At 43.0% G+C, this 21438-nt stretch overlaps 1 long non-coding RNA gene across 5 annotated transcripts in view; it reads right to left on the bottom strand.

The window, feature by feature from the left end:
* LOC126644059 (uncharacterized) overlaps window positions 1-21438 on the bottom strand; it is a 77424-nt gene that overhangs the window by 9756 nt on the left and 46230 nt on the right. For all 5 annotated transcript variants that reach the window (XR_007629846.1, XR_007629847.1, XR_007629845.1 and 2 more), the window contains 3 exons: window positions 16823-16902; window positions 14627-14816; window positions 3150-3260 (listed from right to left, as the gene is read on the bottom strand). This is a non-coding gene — a long non-coding RNA (uncharacterized LOC126644059). The remainder of the gene's footprint in view (window positions 1-3149; window positions 3261-14626; window positions 14817-16822; window positions 16903-21438) is intronic.

Genomic DNA, 21438 nt, shown 5'->3' with positions numbered 1-21438 from the left:
ATAATTATTATTAATACTGCAGCACTGCAGTTATTCAATATATGAACCCAAGTGAAGGACAAACATCTATCAACCCTTCCCTTTTATTTGCCAGTGGCAAACTATGTGCTTAATCCTGTGCAGGGGACATATATAGACTGGGCCAGAATCCAGATTTCTCCAACATACCTCCTCTAATAGTGACAAGTATTAACAGCTTGGATCAGGCAAGAGCTGTCCTTCCCACTGGTCTTTCCCTGGGCTTGAACTGCTTGAACTTCATCCTAAACCTTGAAACAGAAAGTCTAAACTTGGCTCTCAAGTTTTCATAATGAATTACCATAATTCTATGGACGGTTATTAAAAACATAAGTATCTAATCTGCTCTAGACTTGCAAACTCCCCATTAAATTCTAAAAGCAATTAGGCTCCTTTTCTAATTAAATACTGGTGGGAAAGAATTGCTTTATAAAGCATTTTCCATTTGTCACCATTTAATTTCGCTACACGTCTCCTTGCATTCACTTTGTGAGACTGTGAGATTCTCAGTCTTCCTTTTCATTGTAACATCCATTTGGTTCTCCTTTCCAATGGTAACAGTTCACTGCAGCAGTTTCAGATTTCTCCCTGCTTTGGAACCTTTTTTGCTGGCACTTTTTTGAGTCACTCTTTGTCTTCTCAGATCGGGTGGAACAGCTCCTGTGCTCTGTGTCCTACTGTCTTTGGGCCCAAAAAACCAGCTCAGAGGACATTCACATTAGTGTGGAGCAGGGGTTTATCAACTCCAATTTTATAACAGGAGCAAGACCTTAAATGTTCATAAAAAATTCCATTCGTGGCTTCACTGAGATCTCCACTCGATCGAGGAGTAAAAAGGTCCAGCTACCCACCAAGAAGTCAAGGAGTAAACAAAATAAAAAGAATAAATCTGTCTTTCCTGACCATTTGCCTGCCTGGTTGTGGCTGTTCTGGACATCAACAGTTGCATGAATAAAAAAACAAAAATGCCCCATTCACAAAAACACTCGCACTCTACAACCGCTGGGCACGACGTTAATGCATCACTGTTAATTATAAATGACTTGAGCCTGACATTTGGTTAATACATTATGAAAGCCATAATGAACCCTGTGAGCCGTGTGTCACACCTGTAACAAGGACAGGATGAGGGAAATCACAGGTCTTGTCCTCAGAGGAGGGAGAACTGGCAGTCAAAGCTGATGCAAATCTCTCCTCGCTGACCCAAGAGAGGGCCCTGAACCCCAACACGAGGCTGCCTGCACTTGGGAACCTTCCAGATGATCTTTACCAAGCCAAACCACTCCATGATTCTATGAGAACACAGGAGGAAAACAGAAATGACAGACTACACCCACACTGCTCCTCAACAGGACTCTTCCAAGGGGTCTCGAGTGCAGGTGGTGGGAAGGAGGAGCCACTGCACATAACACAGAAGAATTTAGATTTCTTTCCATATCTGCCCCAGAAACCTGATTCTTGAACTTATTTAACCAAGAAACAGGGCCATGACATTGCACAAAGAGGCTAATTTCACCCTATAGCATGTACAAATTATTTGCTCGGGGAGAATACATTTTATATTTTGAATATATAAATCTAAATATATATGCAAGTGGGACTGCCTGGAGCATCAGAGGAGTCAGGGCAACAAAAAGTTTTGTATTCTTTAAAGAACAAATTTTAAAAAAAGGGGGTGGGGGGGTGTTGTTCCCAAATAAAGCATTTTGGATCTCCCTCTGCTATGGGAAACTTCCAAAATGGGAAAAGCAAGAACAAGGAGGGAAAAAGTCAAAAAGAGAGATGTGTGATCAGATCTCTGCTCCAGCCTCAGACTGCTCATTTCCAACAGAAGAGTTCCAAATATTGAGCTGCCCTATACCAGCTAATACTTTTATTTTCCAATTGCACTGTGCATTGCAATCGATACCTCCAGCTAATTGAAAGCACATCTGCTTCCCTTATAGGTTGTGCTTTTTAACTCTCACACACACAGAAACATCTTCCTTCTTCAGTAATTTCCAAAAGCAGCATTTCTGAATCTCTGTAATGAAATTGTCTTATTTTTAACTGTCTGAGCAGCTTTCAGGCAGGAGCGTGCTAGAATCCATACTAATTTGTGCAGTACCCCATCATCATCATAATTTAGCTCCCAAGGTTGCTGTGCTTGGAATTCCAGTTATGACACGAATTCTATACATTTTATCGAGATTTATAAATGGCATCAATAGAACACTTAGGGCCTTATTCATTAAACAATGAGTCATTCTGGCATTCCACTCTATTTCATCCCAGTTCTTACAAAACTTTTATGTACAAATTTGACTGTACTTCAAGCATCTGATTTAGAAGTGTTGCAGCATAGTTTCAGCTGGGTGTGGAAATAGATGGAAGGCACTGTTTAAAAAAAATAAAATAAAATAAAATAAAAAATAATGAAGAAGAAAAAAATCCCCCTAACAGTGAAAGTTTCATCTTCCACAAGTATCCCAATCATGTGAAAACACAGAAGCACAAGAAAATCTGCCATGGGCAGTATTGCAAGTATTTTCTTGGTGCCCAGCAAACCAAAGTATTTTGGAATACAACACTTTGGTAGGAATTCCTGGCAGACAATTTCAGTGGTACAGGGCAAGAGGCTCAAAGGCTTCCCTTAATTTGCAGTTTACAACTGTGGCACCAGCAAACCAATGATGGGGCAGGACCACAACATGAATTTTTCCCAAATAATTTCCCTAATGACACAGAGCTTTCAGATGGACTGGTTGTATTTTGTGTGTGTGTGATTTAAATGAGGACTGAGTAGAAAATTAAAGATTAAAGTTGAAAATTAAAGTAAGACCTGCCACCTATCCCTCAGGAAGGCACCTCCATCACAAGCAGTGGGTAACACAACGCCTGCACAGCAAACTTAGGACCCTTTTTTTTGGTCAGTAGTAACTGAATCCAGGCAGAGCACATCAGAACAGCAGTGAAATCATCATGATGGTGTGGGTTTTAGCCTTGTCTAACAGGTGGAATACAAAATCTTCAGGGACACGCTGGTTACCAGCCAGCTGGAATCTGAACTGTTCTCATTCCATCCAGGTAAACTGGGATATGCTCCAAACTGCTCTACAGTTTGGAGATCTCGGTACTTGTGACTATTTTACCTTCTCCTTGTCCTTTCAACCTCCTTCCTGACTGCTGGATACATGGCTGGGACGTCTGGAGTTCCTGGATGGAGCAGAATAGTCCTGGAAGTCTCAGCTCTTCTATCGAATCTGGGATTAGAAAACAGTCTCAGCAGTTGTTGGGGTGAGAGAATGCACAGACACACAACCCTACACAAGGAAATCGAGCACATTATCTGCCCCTGCCTTGGAAACCACTCCAAGACCTCCTCACTCCTTGGATGTCTCCAGTTTTCTTCGTTATGCACATAAACATCAGCGCCTGGTTTTTGTCTTCATCCTTAAGAAGTCACAGCAAACTTGGAATCCACCTCCCTGCCTGTACATCAGAACAGCATCTCCCAGGCAATCCCCACGCCAGGGAAAGCACAGTGCCCTCCACACCCCTGGTCCATGAGGGAGAACAGGGATGTGTGCTGGAGGGAACTGCATCATCTCTTCACTAACTCCCCCTCCACGCTGCTTTCTAAACTTCACTTCACGTTAAGGGACAAAAACAAGACCAAAGTTTATACATTTTGCTATCGCAGGGCAAACACTTTCCTGGGAGGGGGGATTGTTTCTCTTTGCGCTTCACATTCCAGTGGAAATGTTCCCTGACAAACAGTCGCTATCTCTCTGGCTATCCACAGGCTCGACTGAACAAGAACTGGGCATGGCACTGCAATGGAAAACAAGGAAAACAGGACACTTTTTTTTCCCATTCACTGCTCAAGCTGAGAGAAACAAAACTGGCAACTCGAGACACTGTTTGGGGCGAGCCACCTTCCCTTTGCTTCCTCCTCTTCTAATTTACAGCTCGTGAGTTGTTCCTTTACTCGTTGCAAAAGGTCCATAACTGTAACACTGCCACATTCTCCTGGAAATCTACTTAAATGGCATATGATAGAAGCCATATGATAGGAGCTTAATTACACAGAGGGCATATGGAAGGCATATGACATAAGGACATATGGAAGGCATATGATAGAAGGGCATCCGAGGACATATGATGGAAGTCTAATTAATTGACAATACATTCCTCTCATCAGGGGGAGAGCTGGAATGCTATTTTGTTCAGAAGAAAAATATGCACATTGAATTATGTTTCCCACTGACCATTCTCCTCTTCAATTATTGTTCTTTGGGGCAAGATAGAGCATTTAATTTACATATCGTACCATTAACATGCTTAGCATGAAGTTGTGTTTAACAGCCACAAACCTGCATGAGTACAAATAACCACTATTTTTGAACCTCTGTAACTGTGCAAAGCAAATCTAAAATGCTCCCACCAAAACAAGAAGAGGCTGTTCTTATTTGGGATTATTACCACTCCTTCACAAAGGTGCTCCCAGAGAAGCACCGAACAGGATAACAAAACCAACCCTTATGGAACAGCTCTGCACCGGATGGGAGTCAATGCAGCTTGTGGATTTACAGCTGAAAATTTGCACTTCCATCTGCAAAAAGATTTATGGGGAGGGCAGGAAATAAGGTACTGCCTAAAACATGCCAAAAAGATTCCTTGTTTTTAACTACCTGCCCCTCTTTAATGCATGAAACACAGAGGCAGGGTTGTGTTAGCCCAGAAAGCTTTCCTCATCCCAAGGAACTGCAGAGTTATAAACCGTGGCAGTGACATCTATAACCTCTTTGAAAACAAGATGAAATAAAATCCCACTAATCCACTCTTTGGATAATAAGTGAGCACTGTGTAAGGCTCGAGAACCCTCCAGCTTCTCTTTGCATTCAGTAAACAAGGATTTGCAGACATTCAAGTTTTTAAGTGCCATTTTACCAGGAAAAAATAATACAAAAAGAAACAAACCCCACAACATTTTTCTGGGTTACTTAGATACCTTGAAATACCATTATCATGCTCACACTTTCAGGTTAGCTTAATGAAATTTAGCCAGTGACAACTCTTTCTTTACTTCTATTCACTAAATCAGAAAGTTTACCCGCTAGCAGACAGTGCCTCTTATTTCTGGGAACTCAAAAACTCTTGCCAGAATTAGTCATATACAGAGTCAAAAGATCTAAGTTCAGGTTCTGGACCCTGACCAGGTCTTATGGCCACCACCTTCAGGCTGCCAAGGGACCTGAACCCTGAACACTCCCAAAATTAAGATGTTTGCTTTTGTGTTCCAACTTTTCAGAGACAAACCCCAGAGTTTCGGAGTTTTTTTTTTTTGCTTTGTTTTTTTTTAAGGTCACAAATATTTAGGCAAAATAAAAGCACAGATTTCAACAGCATTTAGGCACGTTTGGTACATTCCCTGCATTTTAGACAGGGGGGGGTCTTTTGTCCCACAGCTTCTCCACAACGTTTGGGGTGGTCCCACAGCTCCTGAATCTGAACTGCTGGGAAGGGAGAAGCAAACCACCTGTATTGGATGCACCCAGAAGCATCAACCTTCGAAACACCCAACATAACTGGGGAAACCTAGGAGAAAAACCCTCAGGAATCACCATTTGAGCTCAGTGTGATCACTTGTGGCTACCCATAAGAACAGCTCTGCTGAGGGCTGTGTAGATTTAGGTGCTTTCACAAAAATCCTTTATCCAGAAGCAGCAGCACCACAGGGTTTGACTCCCAGTGTAGAATTAACTGAGCCAGAGACTAATGGGAAGGAAACAGATACAACACAGGATGTTTTTACCTTTGGAGACCCCTGATCGCTGACCATGGAGGCAATAACACCAATAAGTTTCTGGGAATGTTACACACTGTGCTGCTGGCAGGTTAATAAAGTCACACAGGCATTACTAGTCCGCTGGATTTGCTAAAAACTCAATAATGCTGCACCAACAAGTGAAAAACCGCCGAGAGAACCAACATTTCTGGAGTTCTAGAGAGGCAGAAGAAAACAAAAGGAGTTTCCAGCTCATCTTACCTGCTCTTTGCCGGTCCACGTGTCCAGAGCTGAGGAATTACGGTCGCTCCTCCCGCCGTCGTGTGCAAGACCCAAGGAAAGCTAGGAGGTTGTACAGTTATCTCCCTTGGTGTAATTCTAAACTATACAACCTACTACCTCAACCTGGATGCATGCAGTCAAAAATGCTGAATCCTACCCACCACTCCACAGCAGGCACAATGCCAGGGGTTTCTACTTCAAAACAACAACAAAAAAAAGGCCTCCAGATTCTCAGGGTGCCTGATTTAGAAGTCAAAAATATGCTTTGTCTGGACGAACAGCAGCTCCCCTACACGTGTGATTAGATAAGACACAGCAAGGCAGGGTTATTCCTGCTAGGTACAGATCAATTCTCACACAAGAAGGAATTTTGTCCTTGCATTTAAAAAAAAGCAGTTTTCCCCCCCTCTGCAGCAGATGCATCTGAGCTACAGATGCACAGAACATACACATACATTTATTTATTTTTTTTCTTTTTTTTTTTTTTTTAAAGCACTTCAAGAAGGCTCAGGGTGAAATTTGTCCTGACATGTCTCTTCCTTTTTGAACACACGTAACGTTGACCTTGGAACAGGCGCCTGGGCTCCCGGATGTTTAAAAGGACGATTGCAGGAGTGGGATTAGGAGGAGAACTGCAAAAGGGGTAGAAAGCTTGAAGTAAATTTTTACCCTTGTTAAAATTAACCATTTTAGAAGATGGAACACTGAGCCTCTGCCAGCAGCCAGACAGTGTTCCCTTAGCAAGGAGCACGTTTTTAACTTGTATTAGTGCACAGTCAAACAACCAGGATGTTATCCTTGTGACTCACTCCCATCACCCACCAAGGTACTGCTTAAAGCTGAGTGCTGCCTTTTTATTACGGCTCACAAACAGGGATTAGCATCTTAAAATATGCTGGTGGGGCTGGCTGAGTGCTGAGGTGCTGCCTCTCAGGTGAGGGCACCCTGAGGCACAGCAGCTCCGTGCTGGGAGGGGATGACACGGGAATCAAACCCCAGCAACGAGCGCTGGGCTCTGCTGAATGCACATCTGCTTGGCTGGTCCTGTTTCCCTACCTCTACATTCCAAGAGGGAACAGAAATAAGGCAAGAAGATGAGAAATATCACTCTTCAAAATTCAGCTTGCAACACCAGAAGGATATTTGGAGAAAAAAAAAAAAACAAAACACAAAACAATCTTTCTGCAAGGTTTAAATGTCCATGATGTTGACAGTATCCAAATTTCTAATGACTCCATATTTGGTAAAGTTTACTTAGACCTAATAGTGAAAATACAACATATTATTTTAGTTAACAGCAGAGTCACTGTGAACTATTTTATTAGTTAGAACAGTGATCCCAACACAGCTCTGGATAATAAAACCATGGCTCCCTGGCCCTGCACTCTGACCAGGAGCTTTGTTGTTGTCTAAAAGCATCCAGAACCCATCCAAATCCTCGATGCAACATCATAATTTTTGAGGCTATAAACTGAACTCTTTCAGCATCACATGGCTAAACCCCTCACGTTTCCCACAACTTATCCTTGCAAGTATTTTTCTGCACCTCACTCTTGTAATATCTAACATTACATAATTCAAAGCATTGTCAAATTATTGATTCAACTGATCAGATATAGATAAATATATATTTTATATTATATATAAATATAAATTGCTATAATATTATGTCACAGAATCAACCAGGTTGGAAAAGACCTCTGAGATCATCAAGTCCAACCTGTGACTTAACACCACCTTGTTATTTACATAACATCATTTATATTATATCTATTTATACAATTTGCATATAGATATATCAATTGATCAGATATAGATGAGGAAGGTGCTCATTGCATTGAGACTAAAACAGGCACACCTTGCAGAGCAGGTACTTCTAAGCAGAGTTGAGCAAGAAAACTTGTCCAATAATTTGCTCCAAAACAGAAGATAAAGAGTTTTGTATCCTCAATTCAGCAAAGGTCTTTTCATACACAAACTAAACCAGTAAATTCATCTCAAAAAAATTCCTTTACTCTCCACGTGCACCTAAATAATCCAAATTTCTCAGCCCTGCTCCGAGGTGCCAGGGCACTGTTGCAGGAATTGCTGCTTGGACAACACTTCTCCTCCAAGTTCCCACATCTGCCAACGCCACTCTGCACAAATGTGACAGAAATAAGGGACCTGGATGTAAGCTGTGGACTCAAAGTACTTTCTACACATCCCAAGGTCTGACCCCCAACTCACCCTCAAGTCAGCTTTTAGACACCTCCACAGATTTGATGATCTCAGAGGTCTTTTCCAACCTAGTTGATTCTGTGAATATCCTGGCAAATCTTCCCCCTTTATGGCAGCCTGGCTTCAGAATTTACAGGTATTTTGTCCCCAAGCCTGGACAGCTGAAAATGCTTTTGCATCCCAGAGGAGCTGTAATTTCAAGCAGCAAAAAAAGCATCAGGCAGCCAGGTCACCCCTTCGATTGGAGGGTCTGCTGCTGCTGCTGCTGCTGCTGACATGAAGTGTCAAGTTTAAGAACTGAGATCAAATATTTTAGGAGAATTTTCTCAACTGCCATTCCTTCTGTGCCTTTTCTCAGTGCCTGGGCCTGTGGTGACTCCCTGTGTGTCCAACACCCTCCTGGGAGCAGAGCAAGACACAGTCCCAGTGTCTGCTAAGATGCTTCCTTTTGGTGGCACGAAGCTCCATGTCTGTTTTCTGGTGATTTTTGCCAATTATGCCTTTACCCAATTAGCACAGCCATACCTAATTAGGTAATTAGGGTCAATCAGTGCTCTAATGACAATGTCCCATTATGATATGTATTGATGGCATCAAAGTTCCCATGGAAATGGTGGGACAGGGAGAAGAGCAGAGCACGTGGAGCATCAGCCTCTTGCCTGGGAACCCTTTCAGACCTCTTGCTTTTTCAAAATCCCAAAAATGATTTCACACTTCTGTGGGAAAAGGAAATCTCAGTCCCAGCCCAGCCATTTTCAGACCTCCTATGGATATGAACACGATATGAACAAGGCCCTGAGGATTCCAGCAATGGCCACTCACTACGATGTGTTCATGAAGCTGAATTTTTGTTATAATCATCAGCTGAGGTTTGGCTCTGAATCTTCAGGGCTGTGAAGGATGCAGAAGAAGGAAGAACCCACCTTCACCTTCAGATCCCAGGCAGGGCTCGCCAAGGAGGGGGTGGCAAGCAGAAAATACTCACGAAGCAAATGTGTTTCCTTAAGTCATTGAGCAAAAAATAAATACCAGAACCCACAAATGATACTGTTCCAGTTTGAGGTCTGAAATCTTGTTTGCCAAATTTCAGCCTGGAGTGATCTTTTTTTTCTTTTTTTTTTCTTTTTTTACAGCTGATATTCATAAACCTCAGACAGAAGGGATTTTACACTGGGAATGCTGACATGATTCCTGCTGGTCACCTCACCCGTTCAGCTTCACTTGGTGCAGCTTTTTTATTAGAACTTGGTTGTGATGAGGAACCTCAAGAGGTTCAAAGGTTTACTCCAGCTCAGAGAGCTCTCCTACAAGTCTGGCAAAGACACTAAACAGGGCTGGAACCTCAAGAGTTTGCAAAACAGGGCAAGAAGCCTCACCTGGGCTCAGCTGAAACCCAGAGCAGGCAAGCATTTTGAAAGCTATCCAAAATTTTTCCACACGTTACCAAAAAAATAATAAAAAAAAATCCCTGCCTCAACTTTTAGCAAGAATTACAGCAATCTGAAGATTTACTCAATATGACATTTCAGGATCTTGGTGCTTTCTAGGGGAAGGGTGGCCACGCTCTCACCCCTGAACCCAAAGGGGTAGATTGGTGAGCCTGGATTTCATCATGATGCTGCACATGTGCAACCAAAGGGTCCCACAGTCCATCTGCAGCACATCTCTCCACTTTCAGATTGCTGTGGTTACTCATGTAATGCTCCCAAATTATGGAGACTCCCTGGCTCAAGGGCAGGTATCTTACTTAGCCTTGGATTCCTCCCCTAAGAACATCCTCTCCTTCCTTTCTCCCTGGCTGATTAGAAGCAAATAAAACAAAAAGAGGGGGGGAGAGAAAAAAAAAATCAGATTACTGAAATAACCAGAATACTGAAATTTATCTGCCTTTTAAGAGTTTAACCAGATTTGATTATCTGAATAAGAGTATTTGGATACAGTTCAAATTCCAGGGTACACAATTACATTCTGCTTATCATGAATCCCATTTGCCACTGCATATGGTTATTCTAATTACCAGAATGCTATTGTGTGCTCCTCTGCTGACAAGGGCTCACTGTGCTCCACACCAGGCTGGGAAAAGGGGGAGCACACACAAAATATATTCATTTTCATACCCCAGTGGGTACCACACAACGTCCTGGCCTGCAAGAACCTCACAGGTGCCTTCAGTGAGAGCTGTCAGCAACGGGAATGAGAAACAGTTTTGTTATTTGGAGGGAGAAAGGAACGATTTACAAAATCTGTGGGGGAAAAAACAAAAAAAAAAAAAGAGGATTCTGCTTTGGGAAAGCTTTGGTTTGCTTCCTCAGGGAAGAGCTGCTGGTTTAAACTCTGGCTTTGGCCAAATGAAACCCAAGTGCAGCAAAGCCTCCCCTAGATGCAATGTGGCCTCACAGTTCCACAGGAGGCTTTTTTGATTTTTACCTCCAGGGAGGCACTAAAACAACAACTCTGCCTCTTGCCAGAGGAAGGGGCTGCACGAATCGAGGCACCAATTTTTGGGAGAGGATATTGGGACTTCTTGGTGTCCCCAAAGCCCTCCTTATCCACAAAGTGAGGGGATAAAAAAACAACCAACCAAACCTCACAAGAAACAAACAGGTAGAAGCTCCACAGGCTCCAATTAGTTTTTTGGTGGTTTTTTTCCACCTTAAAAGGAAGGTGCATTTCAAGGTTCTTCACATCATTTTGTCAGACTCTGGTTTCACTCGAAAACTCAACGAAGTGCAGTGGAACACAACCAGCAGAAAAGAAATACAGATTAAGGCTGAAAACACAACCCAGCCCCTTTGCAAAAGGCTGAGGTGAGAAACAAAGGGGCGGGGGGAGAACATTGGAGGCTGCAGTTAAAAAGAACAGGGGGCAGTTTAAGGAGACACAAGCTAAAATAAAGTTTAAAAATTCAGTACAACATATTGAAGACATTTTACTGAATTTACTGAATTCCCTGTGCTGTGCTGGGGGTGCTGCATGAAGTGCTGGGCTCTCCTTGGCATCCTCCCTGCAGGGGACAACAGCCTTCAGGAGGCTTCCCTGGGCATGTTTAGCCTGTCCCATAAAGCAGAGGCCAGAGCACATCCCAGGAAAAACCAGGAAAAATGCTCAGCCTCAGGATATAATTCAGAGGTTCTCCTCAGAGCAGCACAGACCCTGCATCCCACCCCATTTCTGATGGCACCTCACTGAAGATTCATGTTTAGATCAAGTCTCTCACCAAAGATGAGATGGTAAAAAAAAAAATTGGGTATTTATTAGCCAGTCCCAACATATTCAGTGAGAAACTGCACTAAAATGTTTTACAGAGAAAAAAAAAATATATTGGTTTTCTAATTCTGCCATGTCTCCAAATGGTTTTACAGAGAAGAGACCACCCTACAGAAATGTGGATTATATTGGGAACTGGGTTTGGCCACCTCATTTCTCCTTGGAGGTCAGACTAAATGAGTCCATTCTTCCTTCAGAGCCAGAACACAGGGATCTAATATTCCCCATATATCTAATACAGTGAATATCTAATACAGTGAATTAGATATTTAAATAATAAACCCCCAAAAAACCAACAATAGAATATTAACAGATCCTCAGGGAAAAACCCCACATTTTTTACTATCAAAACTAGATGCAATCCCATCCTGCTTCTCTCACAGCCCAGTGACTCCCTCCTCATCCCACTGTGGATGAAACATCTACCAGCAAAGCCAAAGTGGAGATCCCAAAGCACATCTTGACTCCAGGCCCCTATTCTGGGTAATATTCCACAACTAGGCTTCCATGTGGCCCCTCAGCACCCAAACCTCAAAGATATACATCCTGTATAAATCTAGGAGGGGAGTATTGACCACCAGCCTCTACACCCCAATTTACAGCCACACAGACGCCAAACTGTGGGGTTTGTTCCCTTTTTTAAAGCCACTTTCAATCCCAGGGAGAAAGAAGAGTGATTAGACTTCCCTGACATCGTTTTATGCTTCTATAGTAAACAGAAAACACATAGAAAACCCTGGAAATTCAGCAAGGAGGGGAAAAAAATGATTTTTTTTTTGGATGGCAGCAATGTGCGTCAAAGCAGCCAAGTTCAAACCCAGAGAAATTTAAAAGTGGAAATGCAGACCCAACCTTTGGGAGAATTAACACTGAAAAGCTGCTGGAAAGAAATAGTCAGACTTTATTTTGAGTTTACAGCCTAATTATTTTCGTATAGAAACTGTATATTGGGGGTTTAAAAAACGACTCCTTCGAAAATAATTGTTCCACTTTCACAACTTTAAAGGTTAGTTTTATGCAGAGGGTTTTACACTGCCTGCTTCCATGGCGGGGTTTTTTCCTGCTCTATGACTTCTTTGGGAGTTTACAGCATGATTATTTTCCCTTCAAAACTATTTTAAAAGACATAAATACCATGAAATTGGAAGGAATGGGATTCTACAATAAACTCATTTTTGAGAGAGAATAGGAGTGGCAGGGCCAATCCCCTCCTGTGTCCCAGAGCTGCAGTGTACCCAGGGATTCCAAGTTCCTGGACAGAAAGGAACAGAAGTGACTGTTCCTCTCCCAAACAAATTGCTGCCACTCAGCAAAGAAAGAATAGACCCACGTTGCTTTATAAATGGAACAATCTTATCTGCTTCCCAACAAGCTCAGAATTCACCGACCCAGGAACGTTCCCTACCACGTCCCCACTGCCAGGCCGAGGCAGAACGAAGCTGAGATTTCATTTCTTCAGCCAGCCTGATGTCAAATTTAACTCCCCCCATCCCATTTCACCCAGGGCACAAACAAGCTGCCTTTTTCTTCTTTTTTTTTTTTTTTTTTTTGCATTTTAACACCACCCAAAGCTGAAAGCTGAGATGGTAACGACAGAGCAAGGTTTGCAGCTCCAGTTTTATATTCCTTAAAAAAAAATTAATTAATTAAAAAAAGAAAGGGGGAGGAGGAAAAAAAAAAAAAAGGCATTAGAGGAAAGACAGAAACAGTAAAGCAGGACATTGTCAGGTGTAAATGCAGCAACACAACCCTGTGCACTTGCCAGACAGACACATACCTATAGATACAAGCTTGTGTGGATTATGACCACAAGTTCGGATCTACGGGTTTGTGGCCCCAGGCAGGGATTCTCTGCTGCCATTTGCAAGGTTTGGGGCTTGATTTTTGGAGGGGAAAAAAAAAAAACAAAAAAACACTCCTGCAGAAGAAATTTCAGAGCTGTTAGTGAGGAGCAGCCTTCGTTCTCTCAGCACCCAAAAACCCCTCTGTCAAAGGATGGGGGGTACAGTTCCTGATTGACTTTGCTCCAACACAAACTACGGTTTCCTGAGCTCCCCTGGAACCTTTTGAAAGAAAATCAGCAAAAACAAAACGATTTTTTTCTTTTTTAAACCAAACAAAACACAAAGCAGAGCCGTGGTCCTTTCTCGTAAGTGCTTTGCTGGAGAGAATTCCACAGAACTGGGGAATTAAGAGTTGGAGGTACAGCACTGACAGGGTAGCAAGGGATAAACCAGCAAAGTTGATGTGTGTAAACAGAGTGATAATGCACAGCCATCCCCCCACCCTGCAAAAAAGTTGTCCTGTTTCCATTCTGGCAGCCTGGTTGAAGCAGAAAGAAGAAACAACTGCCTAAGAGTTGTTTTAACTTTCAGAGAAGTCATCACTAGTTCTATTTTAATACCATTTTTAAAGAGGGGGAAAAAAAACTCCTTCACTCTGTATAAATTTCTCTGCATTTCTTCCTAAAATGACACAGACAAATACAAAACTTCTTTAGGATTTCTCAAGTTAAGTCTTGAAAAACAGTGGTGGAGCAAAGTTTTGCCACTGCAGGTAAGAAGTGTCCCCCCACTTCCCCTGAAGTTTCCAGGTCTTCTTTCCTGGGTGACTAATATTTCCCATTTTACTGGGAAAAATTAGGCTGAAAAGCAGCCTGGCTGTGAGCTCCTCACAGAGCTGGTGGAGAAAATCAAGGAGATCAACTGTTGCTTAAAGTGTCACAAACCTTCCACATTCTACCTCTTCTCTTTCTTCAGGAGACAAACTGTATTAATGCAAGTCAAATGTCATTCTCCATAAAATGAAACTGTCCACACTTGGAAAAGGAGTTTGCTATTTGGACGCTTTTAGAAAATTCCCCCACTTCTCGTGGAGGTTCTTAAAATAAATCACTTCAACCTTTCCAGCCTGGCAAATATGCAATGCTAAAATACAATTTTCCTTTATTTGGAATTACTGCTTGGGCTGGGCTACAAGGAACTCCCAGCAATAGGATGTCAAACTTTCACCATCTGTCCAAAGGTTGTCTAAACTGATCCCCTAAGTTCAGATTCCTACGATACTTACCTTAAAAATGTCCAGCTTTCAGCACTCAAAATCCATCTTGGAGGGGAGGAGCATCTTTGAAAAACCAGGATAACTTTCATGTTGGAGGCAAAACGGGATTTAGGAGCCCACCCCAGAAGCCAGAGAGCTCTTGAGGTCCTGCAGGAACAGCCACATCCCGCACAGCCACACGTATTGTGTGCCCTGGGAGCTGCAAACGGAGTACAACAAATGTTACCCTCCCAAAAATAACCCAGGCCCTCCATCTACAAAGCTCATTTATTCCAGGGGACCTGAGGTTAAAATGCAGGTTGTTCTTTGCCCTGTCTAGCAGGCACAACTACCAGGAGCCAGGAGTTCTGCTGATGCAGGTACCAGGATTTCTTACAGTGGCAAGGAACTTCTCCTTACGCCAACACTGCACAAGACAGTGTGTTTTCCTTATATTCACTATATTCATTTTGACCCTAATATCCTTTACACTAAGGTAGGTGTATTTTGCTTATTTTTATATGCATATAAACTAATTTCCATGTCTCTCCGCCGGCAAAGAAATACTTTTACTTTTTCATATGAAACAGGAAAAAAAAGTCATGATCTCACTGTAATACACATGCTGGGGGAGGTTATGGGTTTACTCAGTGTTTCTAGATCCAGAACTTCTTTTTTTTTTTTTTTTTTACCTTTTAATCTCATTTTCCAACCACTGGGACAGCTCAAGTCCCTGAAGGAAACCAAGCTGCAACATTCGGGTGGCCCCTGCATCCCTCCTTGTGGTCCAGGACACGTGTCCTCAGCTCTGCCTGGCCTGCAGGGAAGCTCCAGGCACCCAAAGGCAGACCTTGGAGGAGCCCAGCACGTGTCTGAGGGCAGCTGGGAGGTGCTGACCCACCCAGCAACCCCCTTGAACTCCCAGCCGAAAGGAGGGTTGATCTCTGCAGCATCTCCCACCCCCTTTGCTACCTGATTGGCTTTTCCAAAACAAAAGGAGTGTTGGGATCCCCCAGCAGAGCTCCACTCGGGTGAGAAAGGGGGAGAAAAAGGGGAAAGCAGCACCAGCTATCCCTAGAAAAGCTCCAGGTATGCCAAATAAATCCCTGCAGCAGGTCCCACTATAAATCTGAGTGACCCCTCCTGCATTCCTGCCCCGGGGGAAGGCGGGGCGCTGGCACAGGGGTGTCATTTGGTGGGCACCTGTATGTTATAAATTATCCTGGCACCGACCTGTTCCTATCCCTACAGTCTGGGAAACAAACTCACAGGCAGTTCTTGAGCCATTTGATAAACTCTTGTGCGAGCTGACAAAGGCAGCAGCAAATGAACCGCTTTCTTTGTTGAAAGACACAGATTTTTAATACTTTTTTGTTTGTATGAGCAGTGGTTTTTAAACATGAATTCCACTTATATCCAATAAATTCAGAGAGCCATAGATTATACAAGATCTGAGGTTTGCAACATTTCCCTCCATTGATTAACCACACAGCTATTGTACCTTCTGAAAACCTGATGAACATACACCCAGTGGCAGAAAATCCATGACAGGCAAACAAATCAATCATCACCACACTGTATTTGCCTGGAAGGCTAAAATTACAACAAAAAGTTTCAACCTGTACCTTAAGGAGCACAGGATTAATATGAAGGCTTGTGATGTCCTTATACTGAGCATAATTTGCTTCATTATTCGCTTTATAATGTATTAACGATCCCAGGATCAACAAGGTACCAGAACGTGGGACAGCCAAAAAAAGTTAATATATACACTTTTGTTGGTAATAACCCAGTATAAAACTGGCATTTTAGAGATTTATAGCCAAAGGAATATAGAAGGAAACATGCAGAAATCAAGTCTGTGGGTGGTATTCTTGCAAACCACAAAGCATAAATGCCCTGTCCAGGAAAATCGATCATTATGGAATGCATTGTGTGCCTGAGTAAAAAAGCTGTTTGCAGCCATTTCATACTTCTGCCACAAAAATAAGACAAATAAGAAACACGGCTGCTAAATAATCCCCATTCTTTTCCCTCACCTCTTCCCCCCCAAGTCTAATTAGGCCCATAAATATATATATATTTATATAAACTCACATGCACTCTACCTTAGGTTTAAAGACCTCTAAATCCAATTCTTTAAGGATTTCTGTGCTTCCAGTAATTTTAAGAAATGAGAAGGAAAAGGGAGATACTGACTGGGGAACGGATGAGAAACCAAATTACCTCAGCAGCAGCATTCTGCAAGATTTCCCATCGCCCGTGCGCTGCCATATTGCTAGGCCCAACTCCTCAAGGAATGTATCCTGGAAGACAAAATATTTATGGATATTTCCACGGCATATTTTCAACAAATGGATTCTGTCTTTCTACAGGAACGACAGAAGCTTCAGGAGCAAAAGGAACAAGCAACGTCCTAAGCGAGAAATAACCTCCCCCCTCCCAATATCTTAATTTTTCAGTTAATTTTTTTTTTTTTTTAAAAATGATATTTTTCCCGTGTTACACCTTTGGCTCGACCCTCCCCTCCCCTCTGCACAACGAGTGAAACCTGTGGAAATAAAACACTGCTTGCAACACAAACATTTCAGAAGTTTGCCGGTTCTATTCCCACCAAAAGCCACCAAGAGAAATAAAAGCACCGTGGAGGTTGTAACAGCAAACCCGCTCCCTGGCAGTCAGCAGCACGCACCAACTCCTTCAACTGATCAGTTATCACATCTAGATCCTCACCCAATTAAAGTTGGATAAAACAGAATCAAATAGGAGGGTCGTTACCTGCTTTGGAGAAGGTTCACCAAGCAAGCTTTTTAAAGCTTTTTTGACTCTTTTTAACACTGTGATACAAGGAATAATTATTTCTCTCTGCCGATGCGATTGTTAAAAGAAGAGAAACCCCGGATTGTGGTGGCTTCGTGGATGCTATTCTTTTTGCACCACAGCAGGATTCTTGGCTGCCAGTCCAAGCTGCTTTCACTTGCCAAGTTTTAAGATGCCGGTTTTGCCTTTCATTTTATTGTTCCTTTCGCAACGTTAAAGAGCGACTTAAAAAAACCACGCACAGCTGCTATCGGGGAGGGGGGGGGAATTATTTGAATTTTGCACAAGAATGGAGATGAGGAAGGCAAGGAGAGCGCTGTGATGTAACCACAACGACACCCACAGAAATATTCCCAATATTGGGGGGGGGGGAGGACGGGCTGGCGCTCCGGAATCCTGGCGTTTCCCTACGGCGCGGTTGGGATGTGGGGGGAGAGAAGGGAATAATAAACCCAGCCAGAGCTGTGATCAACCACGTTAGAGGTGGAGGTTGAGACTTCTCCCCTCGACACCCCACCACCAGCTCATTTTTTTTTTTTTTTAAATCCACTTAAGACTATTCTTCCTCGTGGAGGATTCCTTCCAGGGAGTGCAGAGGTTGGGGAGCAGCCCTGCTTAACAAAAGGATCCCCTCTCTGCCCACATCCTCCCACTCCACCCTCCGGTAGGATTCACCCATGCCCAGACACCGCGGCCTCTCTTTGACGCGACGCCACCGGGAGAGACTCGGCACCAGCCCAGTTCAGCTGCTCCTCCATCCATCAAACACATCCCTTCCTCGTAAGCCACCCATTTTAATTTTTTTTTTTAATAGCATAAAAAGCGGGAATTGATTTTAATATTCTCTTATTTTACTTATTAATTATTATTATTATTATTATTATTAAAAATCCCCAACTTCTCTGTCCGGGAGTTGATTTATTTTATTTTTACTTGACGCAGCTGGGACCGGTGCCAAGGCTCAAAAGCCTTTAAATGAACAAAACAGCAACAAAAAAGTTGTTTGTGATCCTTCTCAGGCTTTAACTATTAAAAGCATTACAGGGGGGGCTTATGCTCCACATACAAGTATAGAATAATATAACTCCTCTGCCAGACACACACGGAGTCAGCCCCAACTTCTCGAGGCAGACGTTGGAGGGACTTTTACACTTCACGTGCATGTAAAGAAAATTCCCACTGGGACACGGCTCCCTGCAGCCAGAAATGCCCACGGGGCAGCGGGAATGGCTGGGCACAAACTCTTTCTCCCAGTCCATAGGTGGCTGCTCATCCCAGCCCCGGCGAGCCAGAAAATGGAAGCTGTTTCAAACATAAAATAATCGAGGGTGAAAACAGCCCTGGCACCAGCTGTTGTATGTGCAGAGGTTCACGGCTGACTTTACAGCAGAAGATGAATCCACACCTCCCACCTCCCCCCCCCACAACTCCCCCAAATTTAATATTAGAAGAGAAAAAGAACCCGAGTAGAGACGAAGTTTCTATGAAAACCAACAGCCTCGAACAAAAGCGGCGTGAATTAATAAAGGGGAGGGGTTGGTGGAGGGGTGGGGGGGGGGAGAAGAAAAACAGAAGCTTTGTTCTAAAGTGGAAGCATAAGATGTGAAATTTCAAAATCAGATGGCTCGGGCTGTGATTTCTTTCATTTCAATGAATTGATCTGTTGCTAAACTGCTGCTCTCGTGCCAAGAAACTTTTAACTCTTTCGGCTCAAAACGCCCCGTGTTTTCGCTGGTTTGCCCTCTCCCCTCCCAAGAATTAAAATCAGAAAGGAGAAATTAAAAAGGCAGTGGGGAAGTAAAAAAAAAATGGGGAGAGGATAAAAAAGGACGGGGGGAATTAAACGTGGAATTAAAGCCACGAGCAGCAGCAGAACACAAAAGAGCCTCGGTCTGGAGCGTTGCGGTGCTTCGGTAGAACTTCTACTGTATAAACAACGTGATTCTGGCTCTCACAACGCTGCTAAAACTTGGAAAGGAGACAGAAAGGCCTCCAAGCTTCCCAATTTCCACCTCCAGCAAGAACTCCGGGGCAAACCCACCGAAACCTATCGGCAAGGCAAGCTCCCTGACCTAATTCACTGCAAATATTCACTTACCGAGAATGCCTTAAGCATTTCCAACAGAACCCCCTTCCCTACACATCTGAAAAAGAACACCAAAAAAAAGGAAAAAAGAAAAAAATCAAACTGAAAAGCTTTCAAAACCAACCCAAAACATAGCTGCTTTGGTAAAATTTGGGTGAAAAGTTCCTAGTGCTTTTCCGTTTTGGTTCGGGTTTGTTTTGCCCACTTAAAAAAAAAAAAAAACAAACAAATGAAAATAGACGTGTTGTAATTAGAGATAATTCCAGGGGGGAAACATTTATGTGTAGCATTAAAAAAATAAAAAAAAAAAAAAGAAAATTATATTTATATATCTATATACCTCCCTCTTTCCAGTTCTGCTGCAGTTCCCCCTAAACTGCTGCTGCTTGCTCCAATCTGCTGCCTGCTTAACAACGGAATGACAGGCAACATCTGTTTGTACAGAAGCCAAGATCGAGCCTTCAAAATTTTTTTGGCTCAGTTTCTTTTTTCTTTTTTTTTTTTATTTTCTTTTTCTACCCCCTCCCCCTCGAAAGCTTGGAAATGGAGGAAAAAAAAAAAAATAGAAGTAAAAGAAAAAGTCAAAGCACCCAGCAAGATTTTGAAGCAACTCAAGTGAGGCAGCAACTCTTTTTTTTTTTTCCTCCTTGAGTTATTTCAAGGTACGGGAGTCGAGGAGAACTCTTTGCTTCTCTCCACCCTCCTCCCCTGCTCTCCCCACCCTACAAGCCTCTCTCTTTGCCCCATGCTATTAATAAAGTATCACCCAAACTGGGGGGGGAAAAACCAGAATCCAACGTACCTTGATCCCTAAAAGGCCACTCCCTCCTACGGGGAGGGAGGGGGTTCTTCAGTAGGCAACTAAAAAAAATTGCACGGGGAGGGGAATATGGGATTGGGGGACAGTCTTGCCACACTCCTCTCACCCTGGTGGTTTGGATTTTTTTCCCCCCTCTCCTCCATTTTAAAGGCTACAAAATACATACTGCGTATTTGCAAAATAAAAGGAGCCGTTATGAAATAAATAAACAGGCGGATTATCATTATTATGATTATTATGATTATTATTATTTTAAAAAACAATTAAAATGAAATAAATAAAAACAAATCAGCCCAGCTCCAAGTACAATTCAAATGACTAACAATGTCAGGCTACTGCCAGTTCTGTGGCAAACGGGGAGAAAGCACAATAATTCCACATGCTGAGATGTGAACAACTGGAAGGGAACCAACTCTCTAGAAGTCACAATGAAAACTATTACAGTGCCCCCACCCCAAACCCAAGTCTCCCCCTGTACCCTCCTCTCTCCAGGGGTGGGGGGGAAAGAGGGGGAAAAAAAAAAAAATTAAGCCACTATTTTAACAAAAGGAAAAGGAAAAAAACAACAAGAAGACCATGGAGCGAAGGAGCTATTTAAGAACTCGGGGAATGTTTTATTCACCGGCGATTTGGGACAGTGCTCCTGCACACACACACACACCCCCCCCGCCAACGAAAAAACGAGGAAAAAAAAATAAAATAATCAGACAAGTTGCTAAGGAGACTTGTGTAAACTCGGAATACAGGCACATTTCTGGCCTTTCCCCCCGTATTCCATCTCGTATTCCGATCACGCACCACTGCGGCACGATTGCACCAATGCACTGCATTAATCTTGGCCTTAAACGGGCTGACTGGCAAAGCAAACTGTGTGTATGGATCATCTTTCAAACTTAACAAGTTAAAGGCAGAGAGGGTGGTGGTGGGTGGGGAGGGCCGGGGAGGAGGGGGACAGGGAGGAGGGGGGGCGGGAATCTTGGTGCTGAATATAAAATATAGGAGCCGAGCTTAGTAAGGGAATTTTAAAGAGGAAGTGTGATCCGGGCTGATACAGAAAGCTGCAAGGCCTCCCGAGCTCTCGCTGTGTCTCTCTCTCTCTCTCTCTCTCTCTCTCCC

This window comes from Myiozetetes cayanensis, unplaced genomic scaffold (genome assembly GCF_022539395.1).
Source record: "Myiozetetes cayanensis isolate MyiCay16 unplaced genomic scaffold, myiCay2020 scf29, whole genome shotgun sequence".
Classification (NCBI taxonomy): Eukaryota; Metazoa; Chordata; class Aves; order Passeriformes; family Tyrannidae; genus Myiozetetes; species Myiozetetes cayanensis.
Note: the sequence above shows the minus strand (reverse complement) of the source record. Positions and strands in the feature narration are given on the sequence as shown.